Raw genomic sequence first — 9,011 nt, forward strand, 5'->3', positions numbered from 1 at the left:
GACTTTTTAATTTATATTCATAAATATTAACATTTATGAATATTTATTTTTATTTATTTATTCATAAATAAATCTCGAAAGAGATCAAAAGGAGCAATTATTCTCAGACCCACACAAGGCTAAATAAGCCAAGGTAAATTGGAGTGGGGTTGGGTCAGCCTGGTGCCCACCTAAGGAAGAACCCCCGGCAGCCACTTGCTTCCACAATCCAAAATCACCTCCATGCGCTGGGCCAGACTCCATCATCTTGGGATGGACCCCACCAAGATATAATCTAATGAAAATTTGGGTATGTGGGTTTCGTGACTGAAATCTTCAGCCTTTCTCAGGCTCAGGATGGGCTACCTCCCCCACCTCCCTGTACTTCTGGAAGCCTCAGCAGTCACACTCACACCCCAAAAAGGCCACCCAGTGAAAAAAGCTACTCCAGCCTTACCTTCCCAGTTAAAATACTGAATGCCCTGAACAAATGCAATCACCTCTTAGAACCTGTGTTGAAAAGCTATAATGCAGTAAAGGAAAGAGAGAAAGAATAAAAGTGCCTGCCATAAGAGCAGTCTGGGGAGGGGAGTGTTGGGGAGTGGTGGAAGGGAAACAGAGGGTATGGGTGGTGGGAAATGTACATTGGTGGAAGGTGTTGGAGCATTGTTTGACTGAAGCCCAATCATAAACAGCTTTGTAATGTCTATTTCATGGATACTCAATAAATTTTTTTAAAGAAATAAAATCTTTTAGTGTGATGTTAATACTAACAATGAAAGGGAGAAGCAAATTCAGACCCTATCTTATCTAATCTCCAAGCGGATGCTTTCAACTTCTATTATATACTGTCACAGATGCTGTACTTTTCATATTGTATATGGTAATTGATACTGACTTTCTTAGATTAGAATGGATTCTTAGTTATTGCTTGGTTGGATGAGTTTTCATCTAGAATTTTACATTGAAAGTCATCCTCACATAGAATTCTCCCAGCTTCTTGACTTGAAAATTCAGTATATAAAGATTAACTATAAATAGTAAATAAAGCCATGCTGTCAGAACTATGTAGCATAATTTTTTTCCTGCTTACAAAATCACTTTATTAGATAAATTATAGATAAGGGGCACTATTTTATTATGGCATTTTAGTGTGCTTTCTGCTTTAATTAGTTATGTAAATGTACATCATTTTCAAGAGCAAATACTATTGATAACTGAGGCACACAGGGAGTGAATTTCTAGCTATTAGACCATGTAATGAGATAATCTTGGGTTAGCTCAGAATTCTGTGATTCTTTATCTCCTTGGAAATTTGGAAATAGAAAATGCTGCCATACAATTCTGGTACTTAATTCTTTCTTACTTGTTTCATAATTATTTACAAACTTATTTTCTTTGCCTATCGATGTATTAACACTTCAAGGGAGCAGCCACAGTCTATCTTTCAAATGATCAATAATTATTAAAAATTTATTTGTAAACTAAAATATTTCTAGTGAGCATCTATATGTTTAATGCTCAAAAAAACCATTAGCATTGGATTTTAATTCAGTACAGTTATATAAGTTATAGTTTAGCAGAAATTATATTCTCAGGTAAACTTGTATGCTTAGATAGGAGTATGATATATCAAACATGTTTGATATATCAAACCATGTTTAATAACTGTATTAATGCATTTGAATCTGTAGAAAATGAAAACAATTCATAAAGCATTTTGAATTTTGAAAAATGAATTTTGATGTGTGCAGCATTTGATCTTCCCTTTTTAAAAAAACTTCCTAGAATTAAAGAAAGTTTCTGGAATGACCTATTTAAATGCCTGGCTTTCTCGATATCACTTTAGTGTGAAATCTTTTTCTCCTTTTGAACCTGGAAGAAACTTCCTGAATGATTGATTGGCGAGTGTCCCCTAGACACACTGGTGCAAACACCATGCAAGCACTGATTGATGTGCTCACTCTTTCACGAACACATTCATTTTCTCTTCTCTAACTCACACAATTTATTCATCCCATGATGCATTTATGCCTCCATTACCACTGTCTTTCAATTTTTAAGCAGGTGAAAGATGAGAAATTAATGTTTATGTAGTTATAAGCTTATAAGACAGACCCATCTTAAGTAAAAGATTTCATCTTTCTATATACCCAGAATATTTCCTTAAGGGACTTTTTGTCCTTCAGATTTATTGCTATTTAAAACAACACTGCAACTGTGAAAGAAGACAAACAATTTGGAATAGAAGATAAAGCAACTGATACTTAGGTTATGTCAGCTATTGACATCGGGGTCAAAATGGGATCAGAAGACCAAAAGTCTATTTAGAATTCTATTATTGCCTATGAGTGTGGAAAAATAGTTAAATGTCTTAGACTTCAAATTCTTTATAAAACGTGATCACTGGGGGCTGGAGCGATAGCATAGCGGGTAGGGCATTTGCCTTGCACGTGCCCCACCCAGGTTTGATTTTCAGCATCCCATATGGTCCCCCAAGCACCACCAGGAGTAATTCCTGAGTATATGAGCCAGGAGTAACCCCTGTGCATCACCAGGTGTGACCCAAAAAGCAAACAAAAACAAAAACAAAACAAAACCGAAAAATGTGATGATTGGTTTAGATGGCTGGTGAAGGACCCTACTAGCTACAAAAGTTATGTAGTTCTTTAATGCCACTGTCACATAGTAACATCATAAAGAAATCTGAGAAATTTAGACAAAGTCATTACAAGAAGATTGGTGATGATACAATTTGTAAGGAAATATATGGAAAATTTATTTTAAAAAATATATTATTTAAGTCAAAATTCTATAAAACCAGAAAGAAAATCGTCTAATCCACATATAGTAAGGGGGAAACACTGATCTGAAAAGCATTTCCAGTCACCGTTTACTTTAAAAAATACAAACATGCGTGTGCGGAAAGGGGTGATGTGTGTGTGTTGTTGTTTGCGGGCTCTTGGGGCGGCGCTCTCTCTCCCCAACCCTCCCGCTCATGTTTGGTGCTCTCGAGCCACTGTGTATGGACCAGATTGGGATGGCTCCTTGTGCTCTGCTTCTGTGTGTGTGCTGCTGTGCTCTGTTCTGTCTGTCTCTCTATCTCTGTCTCTGTAGTCTCTTCTCTAGTCTCTTCTGACCTCTCTCTGTCTCTATTGTCTCTCCTCTGGTCTCTTCCGATCTCTCTTTCCAAAGCCCTTCTGCTTCTATCTCTGGAATCCTTCTGCTTCTCTCTCTGGAGCCCTTCTCGCTCTCACTTCTGACTCTGACCGGGATTCTCTCACTTCTGACTCTGTCTGCCTCTGGCTCTTTCTTTCCCCTGCTTCTGGCTCTGGTGACTCCCCGATTCTCTTTCGCTTTGTGCTCTGCTTCTGTGTCTTCTCCCTCTACTTCTCTTACAGTCTTAGTTTATAGAGCAATCACATAGGTGGTGACACAAAGGTGGGTTGACATTAACAAATCAACAAAGAGGGGTAAAACCACTCCTCCAGGAGATTAACAAAATTTCATCTAAGGAGATTACTCCAGATTACTAGAAGATTCGCTTAAGGGCGGGATCCCATCCAGGGTGTGTCACTTTCTTCTTTCCTCCTCGAGTAATCCACTTAATTAGTTATAATAGATTTACTTCTAATATATCTAACAATTGTCATTCTGTATGAGCACAGTAAGAGATATATCAAAGTTAAAGTTTGGTTCTTTCTGAGGATATCTCACTATATATTCCAGACCACAGTCCTCAGGTCAGTTTAGTCTTCCTAACCCTAGCAGGGTCCTAGTCTAGTCATTACTTTTGGATCATGACAGCATTTGTCTATGATCATGTTCTCAACTTATAGTTGAATATTGTGGAGCTTTGGCCTGGCCCATTTCGATGCCAGAATAGCTCACAGCTTGCCCTGGGTCCATTCCGTCTCTCATTGGGACCCTGCTTTTGGGGTGCTAGGAGCTAAGGGCAACTGAGTTGAGAACACAGATGCCCAGGAGTAAATATTATTGGAGTCAATCAACTCCCAAGTCACAAAGCATAATATTAACTGTCTTCCTGTATCCATACAGAAAGGACATTGCTTTAAGGTAAACTAAGTTCTCTGCAGCAAGGCTGAAAGGACAAACCTAATGTTATCTTACAGTTTACCTGTTTATTTAAGCATGTAAGAGACAAAGTAGAAATTTAACTTCAAATTTAGGTAGTGTTTGAGTTTGCATAGTAGGGAGAATGCCTTACAGATGCAAGACAGACTGGCTTTTATTTTCCAAGTATGGTTTATCATTTTATTAACTTCAGATTAGAACTTTCAAATCAACCAAATTTCACTAAATTTGAAATTTTTATGTAAATAAGCATTTGAAATGTCTAAATATCTAAAGAGCTTTTCACAATATAGTCAAATATTATCCACAAGAAATTATAGTTACAAAAGTTGGCTTAAGAAATGTGATCTTAAAAAAAAAAAAGAAAAAAAGAAAAAAAAAAGAAATGTGATCTTAGGTCTTGGGCAAAATTTGAGAATAAAATTTCATTAAGTTAACCATACTGGTTAACATTTATTTCTTCATTAGTTCAAATGTATGCTCAACATTTAATTGTCAGGCACAATATTTTGTTAATTGTGTTCATTCACAAGCCTTACTGGATATGACATATATTCAGATAATAATTTTATATTTGGATATAAGTTACCTCGCCCCACCCATCCCCCTGTCAATGTCTCCCTTTTGAATAATATTTTTCTTCAAAGCTCTGCCTGCCTTTTACTGAGCAATGGGATTAGTGCCAGACTGCAGTTAGCAATTTGTTCATCCTTGGAGAGCACATTTGCACTCCCCCATGGTACAGGCATTTAAGCAATTTTATTCGTTCACCTGTGTTGAACATTAAGGGGGTAAATTTTCAGTCTAGGGATTTGACTTTAAAACTCCAATTGATGTTAATGAGAATTGGTAATGAGCCCCTTCTTAATTAGTGGCACCATACCTGGGACTGTAGGAGGCATGGCTCAGAGGTGGGGAACTTAACGAGGTGATAACAAGGAGAAAATGTTTAAGACTGGATTTTGGTCGGTCCATACCACACAATGCTAACATACTTTCAGAGCTAGCACTTTAAATGCATTGTCTAGCCTTTATGGCTTTGCAGATCTTCCATAAAAAAATGAAAAATCTCTTTTTTATAAAAATATTAATTTCATGGAAAAACTAAATCATAATTGCAAGAGTATGAGTAAATCTTCTGTTCTGTTCATGTAGAATAAATTTGATGTTGAAATAAACAATCTTGCGATTCTATTAGCCTCAATTAGGGAATACCACCTCATTCCACATCCAGGAACAAAATTTCTTTCTTTATCTAAATTAAGCCTTGAAATGCCTTTCAAAATATACAGGAATGATTTAAAGCAATAACAGCCTGACTTTTAGAGTATCCTTCCTTTAATATTACACAATCATTATGTTATGTGGTTAAAAATAAGCTTGGATCTTGCATATACTTTCTGTCTGAGTCTCTTATTCCTACAGCACATGACCTAATCCAGGAAGAACAAAATGATTGCAGAATAATAAAAATTTTCACTGTACCTAGTAAAGGATATAAAAGTCAGATTATTGATTTTGTTTGAATGATGTGCTATAATTTCATAGGCCAACAGAGTGAAACACAAATCTAGCCTGCCAACTTTCATTATTGAAACTCACTTTCTTCCCACTAAGTAACTTCTACCAAGTCACAAAATAAATCTGGATTTTTTAACTTACTGAAATGAATCTCTTTAGCCCCAAACAACTACCAAGAACTTCAAGATTATAATAGATCTGCTTCATTCCAGAGTGGAGGGGCAGAGACCTAAATACAGATCTATTACTCTTCTTTTCTAATTTGCAATTATTCCCATGTTGATAAAGTAACATTCCAGTCTCTTAAAAATCTTTGGATGTAAATTTCTTTGTTCTCTTCACATATTACTTTTCATTGTTCCATTGTGCTCATTTGAAAAGTAGCAAGAATAAAAGCAAATGAAAGCAAAAAACTATGTGCATCAAAACAGTTTTAAAAATTAGGAAAAAAGTCAAAATGATTGATTGCTGCAAACACTATTTTGCATCTGCTGAACTTCATAGGTCAAACTGGAAATATTGGTTAACTTACAGTGGTTACAGTTACATTTTACTGGTTTTAAGTGAGAAATGTGTGGATAAAAGTCAATGGTAAATATAAAGTCAATGATAAATAGTACAAAGTTCATGATACATTAGTTTGCCCATGATTCAGTTCTTTTATACAAAAATATATATTAGAGATCCACATGCAACTAAAGAATATATGCTGTGCAAGGTAGACTCCAATTTATTGAAATGACTAGAGTTAGTGACTGATACAGTAACTACCAATGAAATTAGAAGAATTTTACTGAATTTAGAGGAATTGTGATTTAATTCCCAGTAATGACTGCTGAATAAAAGGACAAGTAACGCTTAAAGTTCTGTGCATTATATTGTTTCTTCCTTGTGCTTATAATTTCTTTAAGGAAAATGTGTCTAAAGTATTTAGTGTAAAGAGTCTAAAATGTGTCTAAAGTGTCAGAATTAAGAATGAATAAAGATGGAGCACTTGCAGGATTAAACTAGATTATATTACAAAATCCCAAACCTCTAGAATTATTTTTTTATTACTTAAGAGAATACAATCCTTATCAAGACTAAGGTTACTTAGTGGTTGAATATATTTGGAATGTGATCTTGTTAACAAGAGAGTTCTCTTAATTTTTAAAATTTTTTTATGCACTATAGTTCCTAAACTTGTCCCTCAAGTAAGCAGCATTCTAAGAGCCATATTATTATGGATAAAACTGCATCACAACTTAGAAAAAATCTGGCATATTATACAAAATTAGGAAAGACTTGTGAGTAGACAAAAATATCTAGGTTGAAAAAGTTGGGTATTTGATAAAAATAGGCTGGGAATAAAATTTTTATGATTACATTTCCTTACATGGCATAACTTATTTTTAAAAAATAAAAGCAAATCTTAGAAATATATGATAAAGATATAGAGTCTAAAGCTACACTTTTGTGAAGAACAAAAGAATAAACAAATTACTTTTTATGAAAAATTTTATCTTGGAATGAATAATTATTAAAACTTCTAAGACCTTCTGAATTTCTCATATTGGTTAGTTTTTACTTCTTGTCTCTGGAGGACAGACTTACAACTTGAGTGAAGAGTAGAAAGTAATCGGCTGCTCCAATTTGGGAATTATAACTTTTAAAAATCATGTTAGTTCTGAATTTTAAGCTGATAATATCTTATCTACTATTACTTAAATATGTCTGATGTGTTAGGTGAGTTAAGATTACAGAAATAACATAAAAGTAGATTAAAATACTTATAAATAGTGGTAATAATGAGGTAATAGAGAGAATAGTCGACCAACTTCTATTAAGAGTGTAGAGTCTGGGGCCAAATGGATTGTAAAGTGGGAAGGGCATTAGCCTTACCTGTGACTGACATTGGTTGGATTCCTGACACCCCATCCAGTTTCTTAACCACCTCCAGAAGAGATCCCTTAGCACAGAGCTAGGAGTAAGCCCTGAACTCCACCAAATATAGCCTCAGAATGAAAATAACACACATATACTGAATATATAAAATAGAACCCTAGTCTTCAGGTTAGACCTTCCAGAAATCTGTTTTCAAATAGAAAACCATGCTCACAATAAGGAAGAGAAGTTTATTGTTGAGTATAAGATATAACTGTTTCCCACACAATGTAGGTTGTTGTAAAGATAAAAGAAATACAAGTTTAATAAATATCCAAGTAAAATTAAGGCTTAGTTCCCCATTAATTTCATGTAAAATGGTAGTTTAAATTTATGTTATAGTTCAAATAGTCTCAAGGTTTTTAATGTGCAAGAAATAAATTATGTAGCCTGAAAAAATGGTACAGTGGGTAGGGTGCTTGCATTACACACCACTGACCCTGTTTTTTTTTTTAGTTTTTTATTAATGAATCATTGTGAGGCACAGTTGCAAACTTATAAACTTTCGTATTTGCATTTCAGTCATAAGATGATCATTTACCCATCCCTCCACCAGTGCCCATTCTCTTCCACCAATGTTCCCAATATCCCTCCCATCTCCTCCATCCTATCCCCCACCTCCCCACTCCACTTCTGAGGCAAGGGATTCCCTTTTATTCTCTCTACTTTTCGGTGTTGTAGTTTGCAATAGAGGTATTGAGTGACCATCGTGTTAGGTCTATAGTTTGCTTTCGGCATGCATCTTTCAACCTGAATGAGTCCTCCCAATATCCTTTACTAAACCCTATCATTCTCATTTCATATGGTTTCTCAAGCCCCCCAGGAGTGACTACTGTGTGCAGAGCTGGGAGAAACCCCTGAGTATCACCAGATGTGGCCCGAAAACTAAACAAAAAACCAAAAATATACAGTATGTTTAAGTTCTTACACAGTGTTTTATAACTAATATCAGTGTTTTTGAATTTCTATTTCCAAAATGAAGTCAGAATAATGGCGACTGAATAATAATATACATAAGCCATTGATTAAGGACCTACTGTGTATTACTTGCAGGTATATCTAGAAATCCAAAAGAAACGTGATCTAGGATTCAAGAAACACACTGAGAAAGAAGCTATAAGAAAGCATTAAAATATGTAATAAAAATACTGGAAATGCTTTAACAGATCCAAGTATATAACTATCAGCATGGTGAAAATGAGACAAATTATTCACTGATTTTAACATTCTTTATGGCATTTTACATTTAACTTTAAAATGTATGTTACCATATAGTTCTGGTACATTATTTGGTGAGTCACTTTTGATTTGTGTTAGAAGAAAGTTTAAAGAAATTTACATAAATGTTCAACTAGTGCTTCTTGAGAAGGTTGTTGTTATAAAACTAATGGAACATTGTAAACATATGGAAGTTTCTTGAAAAACTTATTCACTTAACTAAATTGAATCATACCACAGGGTTTTAAACTTTTGTTGTCTACTGACGGTTTAGT

This window comes from Sorex araneus, chromosome 3, assembly GCF_027595985.1.
Source record: "Sorex araneus isolate mSorAra2 chromosome 3, mSorAra2.pri, whole genome shotgun sequence".
In the NCBI taxonomy this organism is placed as follows: domain Eukaryota; kingdom Metazoa; phylum Chordata; class Mammalia; order Eulipotyphla; family Soricidae; genus Sorex; species Sorex araneus.